The sequence below is a fragment of the Phyllobates terribilis genome, unplaced genomic scaffold, assembly GCF_046119375.1.
Source record: "Phyllobates terribilis strain yellow unplaced genomic scaffold, ASM4611937v1 Scaffold_10__3_contigs__length_209671492, whole genome shotgun sequence".
NCBI lineage: Eukaryota > Metazoa > Chordata > Amphibia > Anura > Dendrobatidae > Phyllobates > Phyllobates terribilis.
In genome coordinates this window covers 160,176,924-160,202,599 of record NW_027362770.1, presented here as the reverse complement: position 1 = coordinate 160,202,599, position 25,676 = coordinate 160,176,924, and the positions used below count along the sequence as shown (strand labels likewise).

The 25,676-nt window shown below is 48.1% G+C and overlaps 1 long non-coding RNA gene across 1 annotated transcript; it reads left to right on the top strand.

Moving 5' to 3' along the window:
• The first annotated feature begins 7,180 nt into the window (after positions 1-7,180).
• Positions 7,181-23,789, top strand: LOC141164188 (uncharacterized). Its single transcript, XR_012250868.1, has 3 exons — positions 7,181-7,262; positions 8,815-8,904; positions 23,565-23,789. It is a non-coding gene; the product is annotated as an uncharacterized lncRNA (long non-coding RNA).
• Positions 23,790-25,676: the final 1,887 nt, after the last annotated feature.

Here is a 25,676-nt window from a genome sequence, read left to right as displayed (position 1 = left end):
TCCCCGTGTCATTTGAACAATGTCACTATCGTTTTGGGCACTTTTTAGGCATTCTACAGACTGCCTGGGGTGCCGCTGCAGAAATGCTCGGGTCTCCTATAGACTAACATTGGGCTCGTTGCTCGGGTCGAGCACCCGAATATCATGGTGAGCTCGGCCCGAGCTTCGAGCATCCGAGCATTTTAGTGCTCACTCAACACTAGTGCTGATATTATTGTCCACAAAGGGGTACACATGATAAAATCACTATTGTGGTATATAAAGCAGGCTACATTTCATCTTTTAATTCTTTTGAGCAGATATTGTTCTCACAGGGGTATACATGATAAAATCAAAATTGGTTTTCTTACTATAAAGATGGCTAGATTTCATCTTTAAATTCTTTGGTGCAAATATTGTTCTCCATACAGGGGAAAAATACTTTCTTCTGTTACTAACATGATACAGCAAGCCATATTTCACTTTGTCATTTAGTGCAACTGAAATTCAGCTGTGTACAGAGCAATTGCAGAGTAAAAAAACTATTTTTTTCAGTTGCTAACGTGATACATCAAACCATATTTTACCTTGTCATTTAGTGCTGCTGAAATTCAGCTGTGTGCAGAGCTGGTGCACAGTGAAAAATCAAATTTTTTGTTGCTAAAATCGTGCTCCTACCACACTATCTGAGCAACAGGAGTAGGAAAAAGAGAGGTTGTTGCGGAAGGGGGAATAGGGTTGGTGTTCAATGTATATGTAGGGTAGGTGGTAATGTAAGTGAAAGCGCTAGTAGTGAGCCAACACTGTCACATCCTATCCAAAGACAACTGACAACTTCTGTAACTGGGCGGGCTACTCCACTCCCTTTCTTTGGCAGCCGCACAGTGGTACGTCTTGTTAATGAGAACCAGAAAGAGCAGGTGCTCCAGTGGATGGCAAGCGCTGCTTCAAGTGTCCTCTCTTCCGCCACCTCAACATCACACACAGTACAGTTCACAGACCGACTGTAGGGAACCACAGATGGGCAAGTCTGCAGAACTGTTCACACATTCTATGCCATGGGCATTAGAAGTGTACTTCAAAGATTCACAGAGTCAAGAGGAGGAAAGCATCTGCACCGATGCTCAAATTTTTTTAGGTTGGATTCAGGTCAGGAAAGATTAGGGTGCGAGCAGCTTCCTGACCCTCGTCACCAGACGTTTACCCCCGGGGGGAAGGTGATCCTGATGAGACTCAGATACCTGAGGCTCACGCAGACTGTACTGTGCTATCAGGGCAAGAAGAGGAGGAGGGTGACCCTCAGGTTGAGGAATGGGATAACACATTGGATGATGATGTTGTAGATTCCACTTGGTGTGAGCCCAGAGGTACGCAGCTGAGCAGCTCATCTGAGGAGGTGGAGGGGGAGCAAGATGAGGAGGTTACGTTACGACACGGAGTGATGCAACCGCAACAAGCACTGCATCCTTAGCCACAACTGTGGCAGTGACCAGCACCGGTTGCAGGTCTGCAGCTCGCAGGGGTGGCAAGGGTTGCCTAGCCTGGGCCTTTTGTGGCACAACCAACTCACGTTATCTGCCAACTTTGCAAGAAAAAACTCAGTAGATGGAAAAAGTGCAATAATTTGACTACTACATGCATGACCCTTCATGACTACTACATGATCTCAGAGAACGAGCACACCACACCTTTTATCAATCCATTGTAACATCTCCGCCTGCACCTCATTCGCGGTCCAGCAGTTTGTCCGGTTCACCATACTCGGTCCCGCAGTTGTGATCACGTACAAGATTGTTTCCTCCTACACATGACAAAGCTAAGAGGTTGAACTCCATCATCTCCAATCTGTTGGCCATGAAAATGGTGGTGTCAGGCCCTTCTGATTGTGTCTGCATCTGCTGGGTTGTCTGTAGTGTAAGAGTTGTTGGTCCCTATTATACTAGTTCTACTCTAGTGAAATTGATGCCACTTCAGTGGTGTCAGGCCCTAATTTTTTAAATGTGAACACTCCTGATTGGGTCTCCATCTGCTGGGTTGGATGTAGTCGAAGAGGTGTCGGTCCCTATTATAATAGTTATACTCTAGTGAAATTATTTCTTTGGTGCAGATATTGTTCTCCACACAGGGGTACACATGATAAAATTGAAATTGGTTTTCTTCTTCTTTCTTCTACCTTGGTATATAAAGCAGGCTATATTTCATCTTTTAATTCTTTGGTGCAGATATTGTTCTCACAGGGGCAGTAGCGTAGCTAGCCGGGGAGCAGAGGGTTTGGTCACCCTGTGCCCCTTGCCCTGAGGGGCCCACCCTGAGCTGCTACCATTGTCAACTATGTGAGTGCGCACAGCATATCGATATAGAGGAGCTCCGCGGTAGCGCAGGGAGACATGATCTCCCTTCACTACCGCTGTCTGGAGATCAGAGGGCCCCCCCCCCAGACGCTGGATGCCGGCACTGTACCTGTGACAACTGCATCCTGCATACTGCAGATGTAAGGTGCCCCAGCAAGGTAGTCGTGGACGAGCTGTAGCCCCTGCTCACTCTGGCACCCTACAGACAATACGTGTCCTCCATCTGATGTGTGGCTGTGTATGTGGTGCTCTCCACTTACTTCAAACCATCCCATCGACGCTGTCTCCAGGCATTTCTCTTCTGGGACCAGGGCAGCAATAAATTCAGAGGACACGAGGTTCTTAGCCAGAACTTGGACTTTACTTGGGGAAGAGGAATATGTACAATATTTACAGGCAGATATAATGGATAAGGCCTGACAGGTTATTATCTCCCTCACAGGCGCTGGCAACATCTTCAGCCCTGGTTCCCTCTTTAAGTGAAGCATCTCTGTGACTCTAATCTCTGGCCCAAGAGACTCTTCTGCAATAGCAATAGTGTTCTGGATCCAATATCTCCCCCACGTCTTAGCCTGGAGTCCTATTTATCTTCCTCTGCTTCCTGCAGACTAGAAGTGCCCCGGGTCCTCAATACCTCTCTTGAGTTTCTCCGGCTGGCTAACAGGACTCTTGCGTAGGGAGACTTTTACACTGGGGATCCCACTGTCTGAGGGTAAGGAGCTCCCGTCTACCCTAGCGGCCACCATATAGTCAGGCTGCCCGTACAGTTCACTGTCCTATCACTTACTACTCATCACTTCCTGCTTCTGGAAACTAAGCAGAGATTTTCCTAATGTGCCCACTCTGTGGACTGTCATCACACAGCATTAACCCCATCACTGTCTGTAACACTGCTAGCAGACTCAACCTAACATCTGCACCCAGGACAGTGGCATCTTGTGGCTGATTACAAGTACTGCAGCCCACAAGGCATTATGCCAGAACCAAGCTCTATAACACTCAAGGCTTGGTCAGGGCACTAAGTTCCCCCTCTTCTCTACTGACTGGACCACTGATGCTAACCTCTTAGCTTGGCCTACCAACAGTTCTGAGAGGTTTAACTACGGGAACACTCCCTTTAACTACTTCAGTGCCAAAAGGAAAGCTACGTCCTTCCCCACTATTACATTCCCCCACACTTTAATGTTGGTCGTCCCCGACCACACTAAACAGTCAATACTGATCAGTAATTATGACATCATAACACATTACTATATTACTAAAAACATTTTAGTACAAGACTGGTCTTGAAGTCTTCTTCTTGGGTGGGAGACCGGCCCTTCTCGGTTAAGGGCCCCAGAACTGCAATTCAGGACAGTCCATTATCAACTTGCAAACTTCTCAAAAGTACCGGTCCTTCTTGGTAAGGACCCCGGAAACACAATGTCCATGTCCATATTGTTAAGACAGATCACACACCAATAGCCCTCAATCTCCTTTGAAGGCTGCATTCTGAGGCACACAGTCACAGGGAACACCCCGTGAGTCACTTTCTTCTTGGCCCTAGCAGGGGGCACCGGTTCTTCCCGCTAGGCCGCAAGTCTCTTATATTTAGAGGACAGTCATTCCTCACAGTGTGCCTCAGTGTTTCAAATTCCAACAGAAAAAGGGGCAACAAGCGCAACAAAAATAAAAGTAAAAACAAAAAGAGCAGCTCTCTTGGGCACACAACTTCAGTACTGCTTAGGGCCTTCCTGGCCTGGGAGGTAGGGGAACAGTCCTCCATTTTTATTTCTTTTTCTTTCTTTTTTTTTTCTAACTTAACTCATCATGGGGCATTCCGCCCCCATTGGGAAACAGTCCCGAAAACAGGACCACCAATGGTGAATCCTAGTAGAGGAAGAAGTAGAAGGTCAACGGACCTTTCAGCCAACCATCTCACTTCTTCCGGGCCTCCTTCCGCTCCTTCATAAAGGCAGCCCATGCTGTAAACGAAGGTGGATTCTTCCACTTCCAGGGCTGATCAGGATACCTACTGGGCCCAGGGTCCTCATCCGAGGACGTGGCACTGCCGCAAGCAACCTGAGTAGGGCCATAGCTGGTAACTGTAAAATTGTGCACCACATTACAGGCACCAGCCTGAAATCTTTCGGCAGCTCCCTGCTCAACTGCCTCAGCCCCTCCTGGGTATTTAATTGCTGAATCAGCATCAGGCGTCTCACTGGGAGAGTCGGCTCTACTGCAGCTCGTGAAGTCTTCCTCCTCCTCACTTACAATGTCTCCCCACTGCTGTTTCCTGGATTCGTCCTCCTGCAGGACGCCAGCCTTGGGAGGGGGCAAGAATCCTTTAGGGGCTTCTCTAGACCAGCGCTGCAGGGCCTCTCTCTTGGCCCTTCGCCGAAACACCTCCTCATCCTCCTCAAGGACATCTTCCCACTTAAACGGTCGGGTGAGTACAGCCGCATACCACCCTCTAGAGCATTCACACTTTACAAAGTGTACGATGTCTCCCACACGCAGGTTGTGGAGACGGTCGGGCAGATAGTCCCGCTTAATCACTTCACGGGCCACGAACACCTCGTGCCCGGTCCACTCCTCTTCTAGAAACCAGTACCCCTCACGGATACGGAACTCTATGACCCGCCCCCGGGTCTGGGAAGCCTCCACCGACTCCCTCCGTGCCACGTTGGACCCCTCCAGCCAGCCTCTCAGGAAGGTATCAGTCCATCGCCGCTGTTCTCGTGGCGTCATCGGGGGGTTGCGGGTAGTCCACTTCAGACTACCGAGCTCGGCGTAATGCTTTGCCGAGGGGGTGTTTAAGGCCTCTAATGCCAACTGCCAGAAATTTTTCCGTGTGGCCTTCCTTCTAGGAGGCCTCGCCCCCGCAACAGCTTCTTCAGGCCTAGAGGCCCCCTCTGCTGCCCCAGAAGTGGTCATTAGCGGCTCCGCAAGTGGTTCCAGCCACCGGGGTATGGGCCGCTCACCTTCATTAGACGATGCTGTGGCAGCTGCTTCGGCCCCACCGGGATGTCCTTCGCCCTCCGCTGAGGAGGAAGCATCTTCCGGCATCCGGCTCCAACTCCACACATGCAATTCATGGATGAGCAGACCCATCTCCGGGTCAGGCCTAGTGGACCACTGGACAGCCACTGGGGGCAAAGGCAAAGACTCACGGTCAGCGTCCACGGGTGAGTGACTTCCGATTGTGGCCCCTGGGGTAATCAGCTTCAGGATTTCCTCCTCATCGCTCATTCCGGACAGGTCATGCGATCCTCCGGCTGCCATCTTCTTAGAGTTTCCACTGCAGCACCTCCTTCCTCTAGTGCGTTGGACAGAAAATGGCGCTGATCGCTTACCAGTGACATGCGTCCTGCGCGTCCAACTCCTCCTCTTTCTGGGCCGGCCTTCTGACGCGACCGCCGCGTCACTCGTCACTCTCGGCAGCTCCGCCTTCAGGCGCACCCCTTCTCTGTGCATGCTGATACTCTCTGGGCCGGACTTCGCTTTATGCCGCGCCCTCTTCCTCACTGAACGTCCCATCCTGGGACGCATCTTCACTGCTGGGCCCATCCTTCTTTGGGCCGGAACTTGTAGGGGCTGGAAATCTTTTCACGCTCTCCGGCGCCGTCCACTCCCACGATAGGCGGTTCTTCTCCTAGACTTTACCGCCACTGTCACCATCTTGGAATCCATGCTTCGGGCCGCCATCTTGGGCCGCATGCCTTCCAACACTTTCTCCGCAGTGTTCTGCGTCGGCTCTTCCCCGCTTTATTCATGCGAGGAGCTCGCATCCTGCCGACTACGCCAAATGTAAAGTGCCCCAGCTAGGTAGTCGTGGGCGAGCTGTAGCCCCTGTTCGCTCTGGCACCCTACAGACAATATGTGTCCTCTCTCTGATGTGTGGCTGTGTATGTGGTGCTCTCCACTTACTTCAAACCATCCGATCGCGGCTGTCTCCAGGCATTTCTCTTCTGGGACCAGGGCAGCAATAAATTCAGAGGACACGAGGTTCTTAACCAGAACTTGGACTTTACTTGGGGAAGAGGAATATGTACAATATTTACAGGCAGATATAATGGATAAGGCCCGACAGGTTATTATCTCCCTCACAGGCGCTGGCAACATCTTCAGCCCTGGTTCCCTCTTTAAGTGAAGCATCTCTGTGACTCTAATCTCTGGCCCAAGAGACTCTTCTGCAATACCAACAGTGTTCCAGATCCAATATCTCCCCCACGTCTTAGCCTGGAGTCCTATTTATCTGCCTCTGCTTCCTGCAGACTAGAAGTGCCCCGGGTCCTCAATACCTCTCTTGAGTTTCTCCAGCCGGCTAACAGGACTCTTGCGTAGGGAGACTTTCACACTGGGGATCCCACTGTCTGAGGGTAAGGAGCTCCCATCTACCCTAGCAGCCACCATATAGTCAGGCTGCCCGTACAGTTCACTGTCCTATCACTTACTACTCATCACTTCCTGCTTCTGGAAACTAAGCAGAGATTTTCCTAATGTGCCCACCCTCTGTGGACTGTCATCACACAGCATTAACCCTATCACTGTTTGTAACACTGCTAGCAGACTCAACCTAACATCTGCACCAAGGACAGTGGCATCTTGTGGCTGATTACAAGTACTGCAGCCCACAAGGCATTATGCCAGAACCAAGATCTATAACACTCAAGGCTTGGTCAGGGCACTAAGTTCCCCCTCTTCTCTACTGACTGGACCACTGATGCTAACCTCTTAGCTTGGCCTACCAACAATTCTGAGAGGTTTAACTATTGGAACACTCCATTTAACTACTTCAGTGCCAAAAGGAAGGCTACGTCCTTCCCCACTATTACACAGACACTCCCACATTGCACGCTGGATGGGCTGTGTCTGCAGGAGAGACGTCAGGATGCAGGGCACCAACTTCTTCCTGTCTGAGAGGAGCAATACAGGAGACAGCATGGTGCTGTAAGTAGGAGCTCAGGCTACTGCCTGCACCCTGGGCGGAGGGGTCTGTGCAGTGAGGAGGTGGCAGGACCCTGCTCACCTCCTGACAAGTGCAGGCCACTGAATTCCTATCTTGTATCTGTGGTCTTGCTATCTGACTCTGAGGCACAGTAGATTTATGGCGGCTACTTTAACTTTTAATCAGATCGGTGTCTCTGTCAATGCAAATCGCCCGAACATCACCCAGTCTGTAAAAGACTTCAAAACAGCTGCCATAAATCCTTACATAGCACCCTACAACTTCTCCTGACTTATGGACAAGTGACAACGCGTCAGCAGAACCCGGCGGCATACCTCTCCTGGCACAGGGGCCCTAGGAGCGCTCACAGCCTTCAACACTGAACGGCCGTGCAGCAGCTCCAAGGGGGTTCCTCCTCCACTATGACGCCCTGGTGAAGGCCTGTATGCGATGACTCATTGCATACGCGCCTGCAGAGAGCGGAAGCCGCACCAGGATGCCAGCACAGGGATCGTATGAAAACTTTATTTTTTAAAATAGAATTAATTACATTTCTTGGGGATGAGCGCATGGAGGGTGGGAATAGCACATAGGGAATTTGTAGTGGAGGGTGGGAAGAGCGCATGGAGAATTTGGAGTGGAGGGTGGGAAGAGTGCATGGAGAATTGGGAGTGGGGGGTGGGAAAAGCGCATGGGGAATTGGGAATGGAGGGTGGGGAGAGTGCATGGGGAATTTGAAGTGAAGGGTGGGAAGAGCGCTTGGGGAATTGGGAGTGGAGGGTTGGAAGAGCACATGGGGAACTGAGAGTGGAGGGTGGGGAGAACATGTGGAAAATTGGGAGTGGAGGGTGGGGAGAGCACTGGAGAATTGGGAGTGGAGGGTAGGGAGAGCATGTGGAGAATTGGAAGTGGAGGGTGGGGAGAGCGCGTGGAGAATTGGGAGTGGAGGGTGGGGAGTGCAAGAGGAGAATTGGGAGTGGAGGGTGGGGAGAGCATATGGAAAATTGGGAGTGGAGGGTGGGGAGAGCACTGGAGAATTGGGAGTGGAGGGTAGGGAGAGCATGTGGAGAATTGGAAGTGGAGGGTGGGGAGAGCGCGTGGAGAATTGGGAGTGGAGGGTGCGGAGAGCACGTGAAGAATTGGGAGTGGGGAGAGCACATGATGAATTTGGAGTGGGGGGAGTAAATGATGATGAATAGAGGGTGGGGGTGGGGAGAGCTTGGACATGACATAATGAATTGAGGCAGAGGAGGCATGTAAATATAATGAATTGGGGGAGCAGGAGGTACAGAGTAGGGGGCGTTGAGGATGCAGGAGTGTGACTGGTAATAAATTGGCGGAAAGAGTACAGGTTCTAATTAATTTATATATTTATTAGGTGGGAAAATGGCTATTTACAGTTAGTGGGGGCACAGTGGTGGATTACAATTTATATTTGTAATGGTGGGTTGTATAATGACTAACAATATATTAATGGTGATTGTACATCTGTATTCAGCTGTGTAATGTAAAAGTTGGGGAATGTGCTCTAGATAACTGTGTTATTTTATGCAGAGATGAGTCCTGGCTGGAAGAAGTGATGGCGGTTTGTGCAGGATGAAGGAGAAAAGCGAAGATGAAGGACTTCACCTTGAGATGTCACCGGTGAGTCAGTGTGTTATCTGTACACTGACACTATATACTATGTACAGAGCTCCTGTGTATAATGTCACTGTATTACCTGTACACTGTATACAGAGCTCCTGTGTATAATGTCACTGGTGATCACTCTATTACCTGTACCCTATACACTATATACAGAGCTCCTGTGTATAATGTCACTGTATTACCTGTACACTATATACGGAGCTCCTGTGTATAATGTCACTGGTGATCACTGAATTACCTGTACCCTATACACTATATACAGAGCTCCTGTGTATAATGTCACTGTATTACCTGTACACTATATACGGAGCTCCTGTGTATAATGTCACTGGTGATCACTGAATTACCTGTACCCTATACACTATATACAGAGCTCCTGTGTATAATGTCACTGTATTACCTGTACACTATATACAGAGCTCCTGTGTATAATGTCACTGGTGATCACTGTATTACCTGTACACTATACACTATATACAGAGCTCCTGTGTATAATGTCAATTGTGATCACTATATTACCTGTACACTTACATTATATACAGAGTTCCTGTGTATAATGTTACTGTGGATAACTGTATTACCTGGACACTTACATTATACACTGTATACTATGTACAGAAATCCCATGTATAATGGCATTTATGGTAATATTAGTATTGTGTTTCTTTATTAATGATCAGTATTTTAGAATTTGGTCACTATGTGGTGGTAAAATGTGGTCTGGTCATAGTGTGGCGGGTATTGTTCCTTGTATGTGGTATTATTCGGTCACTATGTGGTCTTAATATGTGGTGTGGTCATGGTGTGGCGGTTTTTGTCTTTTGTATGTGGTATTATTTGGTCACTATGTGGTGGTAAAATGTGGTCTGGTCATGGTGTGGCGCTTTTTGTCCCTTCTATGTGGTATTATTCGGTCACTATGGTGGGAATATGTGGTCTGGTCATGGTGTGGTGGTATTTGATCCTTGTATGTGATATCATTGGTCATTTTAAAAAATGTATATGACACATTTCCTTAAAGAAAAATAAATAAAAATATACCTAAAAAGAGTATTGGATATTTTAAGACATTTTTAATAGGTTAGAATAAAGTAGGATCCAGCCAGAAGAGCCTCCGTGTCGGGGTGGCGGCTTTACAAATCTTTTGACCAAAACAAAAGCTGCTGGCTATGTATGTGATCTGGAAACTCTTAATGTGTGATTGGTGAGGATGTGGTGCAGAAGTGGAGTTTTTCCAAGAGTGAGGGGTGGGACTGTGGTAGTGTGGCGCCCCTGAGGGTTCGGCCCCACAGGAATGCTGCACTTCTTTAATGGAGTGTGGTGTTCCTCCTCTGAGGTAAGTCCGGTGCGATGGTAGTAACCTAGCCTTTTGCATCCAACACCACATTTCCACCAGAGGGAGCTAGTATGCACTAGGTGCTGCTCCCCTGGTTACAGGGAGACTGGGGAACACAATGTGGTAGGAACCAGTTAGTGGGTGTGGGTGGAGGAACAGTTAGTTTGTGACACTTCTAATTTCATATTTAATAGAATGCCATCTTTGATCTTGCTCCTTCGGTCCTTCAGTCCTTTGATCTTGGTTCTGCTCTGGTCCTGTGTGGACCTTTCCAGCCCTTCAGACCTGTGTGGTCTCTGACAGTGTGTCTGTCAAGTGGTCGTACTGTGCTGTCATGAACTGTGTGCGATGTGACTTCCCTCTGGGAGCGCAGATCCTGTGTGGGCCTGCACCGGCATGGGACACAGCCCTCGTACCCTGATCCATGGGACGAGAGGGAGGTTGCAGACAAGGAATGTCTCAACCTGGCCAAGGACCAGGATCAAGAAGGCCCGGGAGCTTTAGAGTGTGGCTCCCTAGCAAATGGGTCCCGGGGAGGATGCAGACGGAGCGGAGTACGCCACCTGTCCTCTTCTACCTGATCTATTCAGAGGGATTCCGGCTGCAAGAGGGGTACCGGCCCCCGACACCCGACCTCGTACTCTATGTCCAGGATGGGAAAGCCCGGTTAGGCCCTGAGGATCCCACCGGGCTTGGGATGGGGAGGAATTGCCACCCGAGCCATACACCTGAGAGGAGCTCAGGGGGAGACCCGGCCTATCTACACACGCACAGACGGGAAGGGGTAAAGTCTGTAGTGCAGGAACACTCTGGTGTAGGGACGCTGCCGGACACTGGACTTCCTCGGAGGTAGTCGGACCCCCGTCCCTGGTGGCCGCAGGACTCCGCGAGGAGCAGGGAGAAGCCTTGCGCTGCATATGAGAACTGTGAGTAAAGCCTTGGAAATTCATCCCTATGGCCTCCGGACTGTTCATTACGCGCCATACCACGCGACACGGTGCCCGCGCCTCTAGTCCCGCACTACTACCCCCCTTCATCCTGTCTTTCCTGCCCTGAGGCCACGCTCCGCCTGTGGGGAGCAGCGAGAACTTTAGCTGCCATGACACCGGGCCTCAGCGGACTGTAGCGGTGCTGGTGGCACATCACCAGACACCACAGGTGGCGTAGTCGACAAATTACCTCTCAACCCGGATAGCCCTAACATCATTTTCAATGTGACGGCCCTGGGCACGGAACGGGTCAAGGCCATGACTGCATCCCCTCTGCTCAACATCAGACCCGGCTCCGAGTACCCCATCTTCCCAGGGCAGGGCTTGAGAGGCGTCACATCACTGTCGTAGTCGGCAGGATATCGTGCCCGCAGCAACGGAGAACAGTGCCCATTGCTATCGGGTACTGTGTGCCTTACACCTTGAACTGTTGTTTTGCACTTAAAATGGCGCCCGTCCAAGAAGAACAGGCGCCATAACGCTGTGAAAAGACTGTCTTTGTACACCTCCCATCGTGGGCTGGGCTCCCGCTTGGCGCCAAAAATGTGGACTGCCCCTTCCATTAGAAACTGTCCGCGGGGTAATGCCCGTCAAACTGGATGGGCTGAACGAAGGCGGGCCTGTTAGCATGCCGCCCAGGAACCGCCCGAAAGAGGAGGGAGAAGAAGGAAAGCAACAAGATGCGGCCATGTCAGTCGGAGCTTGGCAGTGAACAGAGGCGGTCATGGATGCCCCTGGAGAACGAAGCCATGCGATTGGTGCACCCGATCCAGGCCCTTCATCTGGCGGAGAGGCTAGCGGCAGTGCGTTGACACCGGGAGACTTCGCGTTTCTCAACCAGGAGGCCCCAGAGCTGGCTAGGCAGCAGAGAGAGGCCCAGGAGGTGGCGACGGCTGCATGGAAGGCAGAAATGCTGCAGCGGATCCGAGACCGCCGCCGAGGAGTAGAGGCTCCGGAAGCAGTCGGCCCCGAGGTCGAAGTGGAAACCGACCTGACGGCAGGTGAGGAGGCAACCCCTGCCCCAGCTGCGGAGCCCTCAGAGCTGATCCTGGACCTTATGGCGGAGTATGTACATCCCCAAGCCGTCACCTGGGAGCAAGCGTTGGCCCCCGAGCTGCAAGCGGCGGCTATCGGTGGGGGTTTGCACTGCCACGAGGGCTCCGTGACAGAGGTACCTGGAGTTGCGGTGGAGACTACCGACTCCAACCCGGATTGGTCCGCACTACTCGAGGACTTGCAGCAGCCCGTCCTAACACCGCTACCTGCACCGGCGGTGACCTGGCCCGAGGCCGAAGATTGGGCCTGGGAAAACCAGGGGGGGAGACCTGATGGGCTTCCCGCGGGAGACCACGTCTGAAGCGCAGAGGAGGAGCCAGTGGTGTAGTGATCAGGTCCTCCAGCTGGCACGGGAGCGATGTCGGCGGGAGCAGCGCTGCGAGAGACTCTAAGTCCGGACCAAGGCTTCTAAGACTCGGGCGCGACTGGAGGAGGCTACCCATCCCGGTCCCCGGTATGAGGGCAGGGTCATGCGATTCCACCACGAGGAAGGGCGGGGGTTTATTCGGTGTCCCCTCTTCCGTGATGATGTGTTCGTCAGCAGGCGGGACGTCGAGCCGCGCCTGAAGAAGGGACACCCCGGCCGGAACCTGTTCCCGGGCGATACTGTGACTTTCGCTCGCCACCAGGGGGAGCGTGGGTGGTACGCCCTGGACGTCCGCAAAGTGTCCGGGAGTGACGCCACCACCTCCTCAGCTTCGGGTGACCAGCTACCCTCTGTCGGGAGGAATGAGCCCTTCCCTCCTCGCGAGCCCAAAGTCTAAAGCAGCCCCGGCTGCTACTGCTGTTGTTTGAAGTTATTATGATTGCTGCTATCTTTTGTGTTTTCCTTTTCTTATAGAGACTTTGGTCCCTGCGGACTATGGCAGGCGGCGGACTGCAATGTAAATAGTTATGCACCTATTTAGGTGCTCCCTATTGGTTTTATACAAAACCGTGCATACTTGCTACCTCAAGACCTGAGAAGCAAAACCTGTCTGGAGTGGCACGTGTGGGGGTCCAACTCCAGATCTTCATGCCCTGCAGCCACCCCAGGGCCCACGTAGAGGGTTTAGGGCAGGTCCCCCTTGCTACTAAATCAGAAAGTCTCTTGCCTTAATTTATAATTTCGCACTTTTATATATTTGCACTTTTATATCTTTGTACTCTTATAATTGTATACTTTTATACTTTTATAACTGTTATGCAACGTTATAAGAAATGTGCCTCCCATAAAGGGATGATAGTTTTGTTTATATATAAAAAGAATTTTTCTGGGTGATATTCCTTTGCAGCCCGCGGACGTGCTGTGTTTTACCAGGGGGGAATGTGGCGCCCCTGAGGGTTCGGCCGCCACAGAAATGCTGCACTTCTTTAATGGAGTGTGGTGTTCCTCCTCTGAGGTAAGTCCGGTGCGATGGTAGAAATCTAGCCTTTTGCATCCAACACCACATTCCCACCAGAGGGAGCTAGTATGCACTAGGTGCTGCTCCCCTGGTTACAGGGAGACTGGGGAACACAATGTGGTAGGAACCAGTTAGTGGGTGTGGGTGGAGGAACAGTTAGTTTGTGACACTTCTAATTTCATATTTAATAGAATGTCATCTTTGATCTTGCTCCTTCGGTCCTTCAGTCCTTTGATCTTGGTTCTGCTCTAGTCCTGTGTGGACCTTTCCAGCCCTTCAGACCTGTGTGGTCTCTGACAGTGTGTCTGTCAAGTGGTCGTACTGTGCTGTCATGAACTGTGTGTGATGTGACTTCCCTCCGGGAGCGCAGATCCTGTGTGGGCCTGCACCGGCATGGGACACAGCCCTCGTACCCCGATCCATTCTTTATCCTGCATGGAGATGGAGGGGGGACGGTTTCATTAGGGACATGATCCCTGTGACACAATTCCTTCCAGTCCTTATCTTCCTGACCGATAATACTCTGCACTGTAAGTTCAGGGAGTATCTGACCTGTGTTTAGTTTCTCTCCTGATCTGAATCCTGTTCAGCTGCCTTCTGTCAGATACAGATAACACACTACCTTTCTCTTCGGCTTCAGCCAGACTGCAATAACAAGTTCCCCAAAATCCCCCTGGGGCTCTGCTAAAACACTCCCTGTCTCCTGTGACTGTGTTAACCCCTCTAGTTGCTGGATGCTTCTGAAGCACAACACTTCCTGTCTCCTGTGCTTGTGTTATTTCAAATAGTTGCTGGATGCTTTTGAAGCAACAGAACTACTTCTGCATGTCACACGTGGCCAACAGATTGGAGATGGTGGAGTCCAACCTCTTAGCTTTGTCATGTGTAGGAGGAAACAATCTTTTATGTGCCCACAACAATGGGACCGAGGGCTGGCTGCTGTGCTGAGACAGGGTGGAGTACAGTGAACCGGACAAACTTCTGGACCGTGAGTGAGATGCAGGCGGAAATGTTATGATGGATTGATAAAGTTGTGGGTGCTCATTTTCTGAGATCGGTCAAAAACAGCAGGCATGTCCGCTTTCGTTACAGCTGACGGGCTCTCACTCAGCCTGACTGGAGTGGGAAAAGAACCGGAAGTTTTGCAGTGGGAGACCTGCGTGACAATACTTGGCACGGTAACAGAGGAGGAGGAAGAAGCAGCAGATGCGGTTGATGGGGCGGCTCATGGTTGGTGAGGTCTGCATTTTATCGCAGTGACATTGCCAGAGTAACGCACGTTGATTGCGCATTTGAAGGTTCGTGCATGTAGTAGTTAAATTACTGCAATTTTCCCTCTACTGAGTTTTTTCTCGCAAAGTTTGCAGATAATGTGAGTTGACTCATCCTTTGCGGGCTCAAAAAAGGCCCAGGCTAGGCAACCCTTGCCGCCCGTGCGAGCTGCAGACCTGCGACCGCTGCTGGCCACAGTTATGGTTAAGGATGTCGTGCTCCTCATGCTTGCATCACTCTGTGTCTGCGCCGTATGACACAACATAACCTACTAGTCTTCCTCCTCCTCCACCACCTCAGATGAGCTACTCAGCTGCGTGCCTCTGGGTTCACACTAAGTGGGATCTACAACCTCATCATAAAATGTGTTATCCCATTCCTCGACCTGAGAGTCACCCTCCTCCTCTTCTTCTTGCCCTGACAGTACAGTACAGTCCGAGTGACCCTCAGGTATCTGAGTCTCATCACGATCACCTCCCCCTCTGGAGGTTAAAGTCTGGTGACAAGGATCAGGAAGCTGCGTGGACCCTACTTATTGTTCTCCATACAAGGGAAAAAAAATTTGCACCAAAGAATGTTAACCCCAGATGTAGCCTGTTTTACATACCACGGTAGTAAGAAAACCAATTTTGAGTTTATCATGTCTGTGTACCTTTGTGTGGAGAATATCTGCACCAAAAACCGCTTGAGTGTAACAATTGTAAAGGAGACCAAAACCTCTTCCACTACAGCCAACCCAGGAGATGGAGACCTTAACCAGGAGTGATCACATTTCCCTAAATTAGGGTCTAACACCACCAAAGTGGCATCAATTTCACCAGAGTAGAAGCAGTTTAATGGAGACCTAAACCTCTCCCACTACAGCCAACCCAATAGATCGGGACCGAGGTCTGGCTGCAGTGCTGAGAGAGAGCGGAGTACATTGAAACGGACAAACTAGTGAACTGTGAGTTAGGTGCAGATGTTATGGTAGAATGAGAAACATGTGGTGGTGTGCTTTGTGAAACAAACACAGCAGGCATGTCTGTTTCTGTTACAGCTGACGATCTCTCACTCCTGACTGGAGCGGGTAGAGAACCGGAGGTTCTGCGGTGGGAGACCTGCGTGACAATACTTGGCACGGTAACAGAGGAGGAAGAAGCAGCAGATGTGGTTGATGAGGCAGCTGATGGTTGTTGAGGTCCGCTGGTCTGCATTTTAGCGCGGTGAGATTCCCAGCGTAACGCATGTTATGTGCACATGTGAAGGTTCATGCATGTAGTAGTCAAATTATTGCACTTTTTCCCTCTACTGATTTTTTTTCTTGCAAAGTGTGAAGATAACATGAGTTGGCTCATCCTTTGCAGTCTCAAAAAAAGACCAGGCTAGGGAACCCTTGCCGCCCCTGCGATCTGCAGATCCGTGACCGCTGCTGGCCACAGTTGTGGCTAAGGATGCAGTGCTCCTCGTGCAAGCATCTCTCCGTGTCTGCACCGTAGGGCGAACGATAACCTCATCTTCCTCCTCCACCTCCTCAGATGAGCTACTCGGCTGCATGACTCTGGGTTCACACCAGGTAGGATCATCAACATCATCATCCAATGTGTTATACCATTCCTCGCCTTCAGAGTGACCCTTCTCTGGTTGGCCTGACAGCATAGTACAGTACGCATGAGCCTCAGGTGTCTGAGTCTCATCAGTATCACCTCCTTCCCCTGTGGTTAACGACTGGTGATGAAGGTCAGGAACCAGCTCAGACCCTACTCCGTCCTGCCCCGAATCCAACCTAAAAAAATTTTGGGCATCGGTGCAGATGCTTTCCTCCTCTTCTTGACTCTGTGAATGTTTGGAGTACACTTCTGATGCCGATAGTATAGAATGGTTGAACTGTTCTACAGACTCGCCCATCTGCGGTTCGCTACAGTAGGTTGGGGCAGTTGTGACGCGGGGTGGAGCAAAAGTAATTGGGGTGACACCTCTGTGGACTGTACTGTGTGTGATGTTGAGGAAGAAGAGGAGAGGCCACTTGAAACAGTGCTTGCCATCAACTGGAGCACCTGCTCTTTCTTGCCCTTATCAACAAGGCGCATCGCTGTGCGGCTGCCAAAGAAAGGGAGTGGAGCAGGCAGTCCAGTACCAGAAGTTGTCAGTTGTCTTCTGATAGGACCTGTTTGTGTTGGTTCACTAGTGCTTTCACTAACATTACCACCTTCCCCACATATACCTTGAACACCAAGCATATTCCCCCTTCCACCGCGACTTCTCTTTTTCCCACTCATGTTGCTCAGATAGTACTGGTAGGAGCACGCTATTAGCAAAACAAAATTAGATTATTTTCCTCTGGAACAGCTCTGCACACACCTGAATTTCAGTGGCACTAAATGACAAGGTAAGATATGGCTTGCTGTATAACAGGAACCGAACAAAGTATTTTTTTTTTACTGTGGATGAGGACTGTATAACAGAATATATGCTCCAAGATATTTAAAACTCAGATCTAGCCTGCTGTATGACGTTAGCAAAAGCAAAAATAGATTTTTTTTTTTTTACTCTGCATAAGCTCTGCCTACAGCTGAATTTCACTGCCACTAAGGGACTAGGTGACTTATAGCAGAGTGTAACATGTTTGCGACAGAAAAAAAATTTTTTTTGACTCTGGCTAGCAAAAGAAAACATGTATTTTTTTACTCTGAAAACAGCTGAACTTCAACACCACTAATGTAGTAGGTGGCTTTTAGCAGAGTATCTTTGCGACACAAAAAAATCTTTTATGGACTCTGCCTGGCAACAGAAAAAAAAATATATTTTTTTACTGTGCCTACAGCTGAATTTCATAAAAAAATGACAAAGTGGGCTACCACAGCTTGCACTATCACATTAGCAAATGAAAAAAAAAGTTTTCTGTGCTCTGCACACAGCTGAATTTCAACCCCACAAAATCAAAAAGGTGGGCTACAAGGGTTTGCTTGCTTTATCACATCAGCAAGTGCAAAAATAGATTGAAGGGATACTTGTGCATACAGCGCAGACAGTACAACCAACACAGTTCTATGGCATGGGCCCTGCAGTTTGTCTGAATGTCAGTAATGGCACAAGAAAAAAAAAGTGCTGCAAGGTCGATTTCACAAGTACAAAGCAAAGGACTTATCTATTCTATCTGACTTCCAAACAAGCGCCCATGTATCTAGCCAATATCTCTCAGTACACAGGAGCACACTCAGCAGCGTCTGTCACCGGCAGTAACATGGATAAAAAGGCTCTGAGGGAACATGGCCGCTTTTTATATAGAGAGGACTTGTGATTTCAGCAGCCAATGGCACAAGCCCTCGTTTCTGGACAGTGTGGATGCTTCCTGCGCTGTAATTGGCTAGCTATGCGTTCCTCACTTAAAGTTACAGGGAAAAATAAAAAAAAGTTACAAGCGCGCCACTGATCTGACCTGTTTGGAGCTATCGCGAGCCCACCCACTCATCTAACACTGTTAAAAATGCTGTACTGGCCCCGCACAATCACGTTCCCGCACTTATTTGCCGAACCATGCCGATTTTCCCGAATTTAAGAAAAAATGCTCGCCTTTCCGATCACGAATCCGAATGTGCCACATTCGTGTCGAACTTAAGTTTGGAGATGGGATTTCAAACATATTCGCTCATCACTACTAACACTGTCCCTCACTCGAACACCATCCTGTCTCTACGCTAGTCAGAGCACAATGTCAGTGCCACGCGTGATCCGGCGGTTATACAGGCCGGGTCATATGGTGCGCTGGCCAATCACAGCCGTGTCAGTACTCTGCCTGGTTGTAATGGCCGAGGAAGTGCCCACAGCTGAAAAGCTTGTTGATTGGCTGCGCTGCATCCGAACTCAAAAACAGACTTCCATGAAAAGTCAGTGTTCAGATTTGAGCACCGGACGCTGTGTGTCCCGTACGAACCTCGAATTATACAGTTTGGGTTCCATCATCTGAAAAACATGACATGTTGGGGGCCACGAGGACCGGTTTGGGAACAACTGGTCTAAAAATTTGATTCTACGCAGGTACAATAAAAATCCGGTTAGACCTCTAGAAACGGCACCATGGGATGCATCTGAAAGTGCAGCTAAAAAAAAAAAGGATACAATGGGCAAGACTGTTAAAATTTAAAAAAAAAAAAAAAAAAGTTCTAAACCAATTGAAAAACAAAAAAAGAAAAAAAAAGTATTATAGCTTACTGAAATGTAAAGTTCTCATAGAAGCCTGAAGATAGTCTCTCTGGTTATATCCACATGATGACATTTAAAAGGGGTTTTCCACTGCTATGATATTGATGACCAATCAGAACAAGATACCAGATCACTGGGGGTCCGACCCACTGACCAGATGTACACAGAAAGGAAAAGCACCACTCTGTCACACTGTTTAGCAGCTGCTTCCAGATACAGTAGACCAGCTCTGGCAACTCTTACCGTAGCGCCTGATCAGTGCTGTATACTGAACCCCCACTAATCTGATATTGACCTATTTTAAGGATCATCGTAGTGGAAAACCCTTTAAAGTCTTCCAACCAATGACAATCCAGCTACTACTATGTGGAGGTCTTGACAAATTTTTTTTTTATGGGGATCACAATTTAAGAAATCCCCCCGTTTTCCTGTATCAAAGGAAGTTTATAGTTGTGTTTATTGTGATCGAATGGCCTTTAAAACAGAAAATCAGGAAAAAAAAAAAAAAAAAAAGCTGATCATCAATATCAATGACAACCAACAGTTCATTGGCTTTGTAGTAGTCAGATGGGAGAAATCGCAAGAGGTCACCACCACATCAGATACCGATATATGTATAGGATGTGTAAACCTATAGCAGAACACAGCTCACAGGACATTGCTGCCCACGTACTATGTACCCAGCACATCGCCATAAAGCAAACTTCTAATGTTGCAAACTAAACAGAAAAAAAAACTTTTTTTCAGGTTTTTAGTTAATCTCTGAAGTCTTTGTCATCATGTTGACTAGTTTCTAAAAGAAAAAAAAATAAAGATGCAAATTTGTACAATTCTCACAATATACAGAGTATATATACAGTACAGACCAAAAGTTTGGACACACCTTCTCATTTAAAGATTTTTCTGTATTTTCATGACTATGAAAATTGTACATTCACACTGAAGGCATCAAAACTATGAATTAACACATGTGGAATTATATACTTAACAAAAAAGTGTGAAAGAACTGAAAATAGGTCTTATATTCTAGGTTCTTCAAAGTAGCCACCTTTTGCTTTGATGACTGCTTTGCACACTCTTGGCATTCTCTTGATGAGCTTCAAGAGGTAGTCACCGGAAATGGTTTTCACTTCACAGGTGTGCCCTGTCAGGTTTAATAAGTGGGATTTCTTGCCTTATAAATGGGGTTGGGACCATCAGTTGTGTTGTGCAGAAGTCTGGTGGATACACGGCTGATAGTCCTACTGAATAGACTGTTATAATTTGTATTATGGCAAGAAAAAAGCAGCCAAGTAAAGAAAAACGAGTAGCCATCATTACTAAGAAATGAAGGTCAGTCAGTGCGAAAAATTGGGAAAACTTTGAAAGTGTCCCCAAGTGCAGTTGCAAAAACCATCAAGCGCTACAAAGAAACTGGCTCACATGAGGACCGCTCCAGGAAAGAAAGACCAAGAGTCACCTCTGCTTCTGAGGATAAGTTTATCCGAGTCACCAGCCTCAGAAATCGCAGGTTAACAGCAGCTCAGATTAGAGACCAGGTCAATGCCACACAGAGTTCTAGCAGCAGACACATCTCTACAACAACTGTTAAGAGGAGACTTTGTGCAGCAGGCCTTCATGGTAAAATAGCTGCTAGGAAACCACTGCTAAGGACAGGCAACAAGCAAAAGAGACTTGTTTGGGCTAAAGAACACAAGGAATGGACATTAGACCAGTGGAAATCTGTGCTTTGGTCTGATGAGTCCAAATTTGAGATCTTTGGTTCCAACCACTGTGTCTTTGTGCGACGCAGAAAAGGTGAACGGATGGACTCTACATGCCTGGTTTCCACCGTGAAGCATGGAGGAGGAGGAGGTGTGATGGTGTGGGGGTGCTTTGCTGGTGACACTGTTGGGGATTTATTCAAAATTGAAGGCATACTGAACCAGCATGGCTACCACAGCATCTTGCAGCGGCATGCTATTCCATCCGGTTTGCGTTTTGTTGGACCATCATTTATTTTTCAACAGGACAATGACCCCAACCACACCTCCAGGCTGTGTAAGGGCTATTTGACCAGAAGGAGGGTGATGGGGTGCTATGCCAGATGACCTGGCCTCCACAGTCACCTGAACAGACCTGAACCCAATCGAGATGGTTTGGGGTGAGCTGGACCGCAGAGTGAAGGCAAAAGGGCCAACAAGTGCTAAGCATCTCTGGGAACTCCTTCAAGATTGTTGGAAGACCATTTCCGGTGACTACCTCTTGAAGCTCATCAAGAGAATGCCAAGAGTGTGCAAAGCAGTCATCAAAGCAAAAGGTGGCTACTTTGAAGAACCTAGAATATAAGACATATTTTCAGTTGTTTCACACTTTTTTGTTAAGTATATAATTCCACATGTGTTAATTCATAGTTTTGATGCCTTCAGTGTGAATGTACAATTTTCATAGTCATGAAAATACAGAAAAATCTTAAAATGAGAAGGTGTGTCCAAACTTTTGGTTTGTACTGTACTTTCTGATCAGATCAGAGTCAACCAAATGAAGCAACGTTGATTGGACGGTGATCTCAGTACAGATGGACAATGATCCAAAACATACTGCAAACGCAACCCAGGAAAAGAAGAAGTGGAATATTCTGCAATGGCCGAGTCAATCAGCAGTTCTCAGCCCCATTGAGCGGCATTTCACAGGCTTAAGACAAAACCTAAGGCAGAAAGACCCACAAACAAGCAACAACTGAAGCTAGCTGCAGTAAATGCCTGGCCAAAGCGTCTCAAAGGAAGAAACCCAACGTTTGAGGTCGTCCATGGCTTCCAGACTTCAGTGCTGCAAATGATACTCTACAAAGTAGTAGAAATGAACATTTCATTTATGGTAAAGTTAATTTGTCCAATTACTTTTGAGCCCCCGAAATGAGGAGGCTTTGAAGAAAAATGGTTGCAATTTCTAAACATTTCATGGGATATTTCTGTTCAATCCCTGTGTGGATGATTCAGGTTGTGATGAAAGGTCAAGGCCTTATAATGTTCTTCTCGTGTGCAGTTCACCATCACGCGGCTTCCGTACATTTTTCAGCAATGGAACACGATTTCTCCTGTCTCAACAATATCATGTCCATTTCAAACCACATGGATCTAAACCAAAATCATTGAAAGCAATGAAGAGAGAGCCGGCAGCTGATGCTCCCTCGGCCATCATTCTCCCTTGGCATCTGACGTCTCAGTGCAGCAGGCGCAATGACGCCAGTTTAGCGCCCGTTATGCTTAGCAGTGCAGAGGCTCAGAGCGCTCGCTGTAGAGTGGAAAGAGGAGAGATATATATATTTTTTTAATGTGAGGCCACTATACTGTATGGAGGACTATGCAGGGGTCATTACACTGTATGGAGGACCATGTGGGGCCATTATACTGTACGGAAGGCTATGCAGTGCCCGTTATACTGTATGGTGGACAGGGCAACACGGTGTCTCAGACGCAGCACTGCAGCGCTGGGGTCCTGGCTCAAATCCCATCAAGGAAATCTGCAAGGCGTTTGTATGTTCTCCAGTGTTTGCATGGGTTTCCTCCCACACGCCAAAGACCTACTGATATATCACAATCTAAATTACCTATGTAAAAGTGCTGTGGAATATGATAACGCTATACAAGCAATGCAAAAATAATTTGGGGCCATTAAACTATATGGAGTACTATGTGGGGGCCATTATACTGAAGGGGTTTCAGAGTTGGGGAATCATACTGTGATGGAGTCACAATACTTTGATGGGGAATGTTAAGTTGGGCCTGCACCTTTGTCCAAGTTTTTAATTTTGGCCCTATGTGTATTTGTGACGGAGTCACTTTTCACAGCCAGGCCGTGAGACGGAATAGTCAAGGATTCTGAAATCAAAGCCAGGAGGGTACGTCGTAAACAGAGGGAAGAGGCAAAGGCGTAGTCAGGTAACGTTCCGTAGATCAGAATACCAGGAGGACAGCAGATCAGAACTAAACATTCGGATGGTCAGAACAAGGTCCAAGGTCAGGCAACAGAAGATCAATAAACAGAACTCAAGGCACAGAGCACTAACCTCACACTAGCTGAATGTACATCTGGCAGAGATCTGGGTGAAACAGCTCAGTTAAGTAGCCAGGCATTCAACTGGGATAATGAACACCTGAAGATAGCCAGTGCCTCCCAGTCTCAGATCGGACAGCCGAGCTTTCAATCACCACTGACAGCTATTGCACGCCCCTGTACCAGATTCACTGTGTCTGGGATGCTCGACCATCCAGAGGTGGAATCAGGACAGTATTTGAGTTTGACATCTACTCAAAAAAAAAAGTTTTTCTATGGATCTTCTATATTGTTTGGACATCTGATGAGTCCACAATGTTCAGTAGGTCCAGGGCATTGCTCCAAAGAAAGAAGGACCTCATCCAACCGATGTGCCATTCAGCAAGCCCTTATCTTCTGCAGGGTCATCCTCTTCATCTACACAACTTGGCATCAGTTTTATGTTAACAACCAGTGTGAGACGAAATCTCCAAACCATCCACGAATGTAAACTAACCACGTCCTAGGCTGAGAAGTTCATGTCCAGTAAATGAAGGATTGCCTCAGCAGGAACTTCTGAAATCCAGGCAAGTAGATTCTTCATCCAGAAATATTCCTTAGGATCCTCACTCGTATCTGAATGTTACGTTTACCAGATTATGTTCACTTTTCAAAGGGAATCACCCAGACAAGCTATTCATTTCTTGGAGGTGCACAAAAGATTTATCCATTTTATTTTTCCAATAAGTTTCTGGAAGATCCAGCAATTGTCGTTTTTTCCCCATTCAGGCCCTGCTCTGATTCCTGATTCTTTTCTTTTGGCCAGAAATGCAGAAGAGCCTCGGTGGAAGTCTCCCTCCCGTTTATAAAGCACGACGTGCTGGACAGTATTGCCGACAAGAAATCTGATTTGGACACAAAAGTGCTCGAGGTCAGATCTGCCCAATCTCTTCTGGTTTCTGTAGTTTCCTTTGCTACCGAGGGAGAATACAGAATTTAAGGAAAATTTTCTGTCCATGAGCCGTTGATTTTCTGCATAAATATAGGCATCTTCACTGTCTCTGGGAGAGGGTGGTTTCTCATGACTGGCTGTCCTTTGATTATAATTAAGGTGATTCATGGTCCCGGTCTTACGCTCCAACATGCTTCGCTGGATGTGGGTCCTACAAATCTCTTCTCACCTCTTGTTAACTGGGGAAAACGAGTCATTGACTCATGAGCTTATTCACTTTGCATGCCGGCGGTTTTAGTTTCCATACTTTTTTTTTTTTAAAATTCTACTCAGTTCAACAATGACCACAACACACAAAAAAACTCCCAAAACACTGGTAAAATACAAGGATTTATTTTGAACACTTCTAAACAAATACATGAAGGTTCAACTAATGACGTCTGGAATGCTATGGAGCGTTCACTTGTTTTCTACAGCTCCACAGTACGGGCAACACTGTTTACAGGAATCTTGACATTTGGCATCAAGACATACAAAGAAATGGGAAATGTATAAATTCTGACCAATCTTAAGACTGTGTGCCCACGATGCGTTAAATAGTTTCCACAGCAGCAAAAACGCTTGGTAGAAGGCCTGCCATGTTCCCCAATGATAATCCACATGTGCTGTGCACATGATGCGGAAATTTCCGCTGCGGATTATCATAGCGGAAAAATCAGCAGCACGGCCAATTATTTTGCGGAATCGCGGCGTTTTAGCCGCCATTGACTTGCATTAGAACGCGCCAATTCCGCATCTGGACTTGCGTAATTGGCGCGTTCTAATGTGTGGATGGTACCCGAGTGTGGAGGACAGGAGACTCTCCTCCTGACCCAGGTACCATTAAAAGCTGTAAAAAAAAAAAAAAGAATAAAATAAAAAAATAAAGATTATATTCACCTTCCGACGGCCCCCGGACTCCTTCCCTGTGCTTGCCTGCAGATCACACTGGACTGAAGGCCCTGCAGTGACGTCACAGTCATGTGACGGCAGGTCCTTCAGTACAGCGTAAACCGATCTGCCGGCAGCCAGCACAGGAGCGCAGCAAGTCTCGGGGGCCATCGGAAGGTAAGTATAGGTTTATTTTTTGACATTCTCTCGGTCACACTATATAAATCCATGCTGTTTGCATGGATTTATATAGCGTGACCAAGTTGTCAAGCACTTTCCAAGTGATGCTAAAATTGGTTGAAAAGCGCTTGTCAACCCGCATGCGGAAATGTATGTGAAGAACGCTTCACATCCGCATGTCCCTGGCAGGAAAACGCATGTACAATCCGCATGTACAATCCGCATGTACAATCCGCATGTACAATCCGCATGTACAATCCGCATGTACAATCCGCATGCGTTTTTACTGCCAGGGAGATGCAGAAATGTTCAGGAAAAAATCCGGAGCATTTCTGCATCGTGGGCATATAGCCTAAGGGGGATTTTCCAGAACTAGAAAAAAAAAAAAAAGTGCCTACTTGCTTCCAAGAACAGCGCTACCTCCCAATCTACAGATTGTGTGTGGTACTGCAACCCATCTTCAATTCAGACCA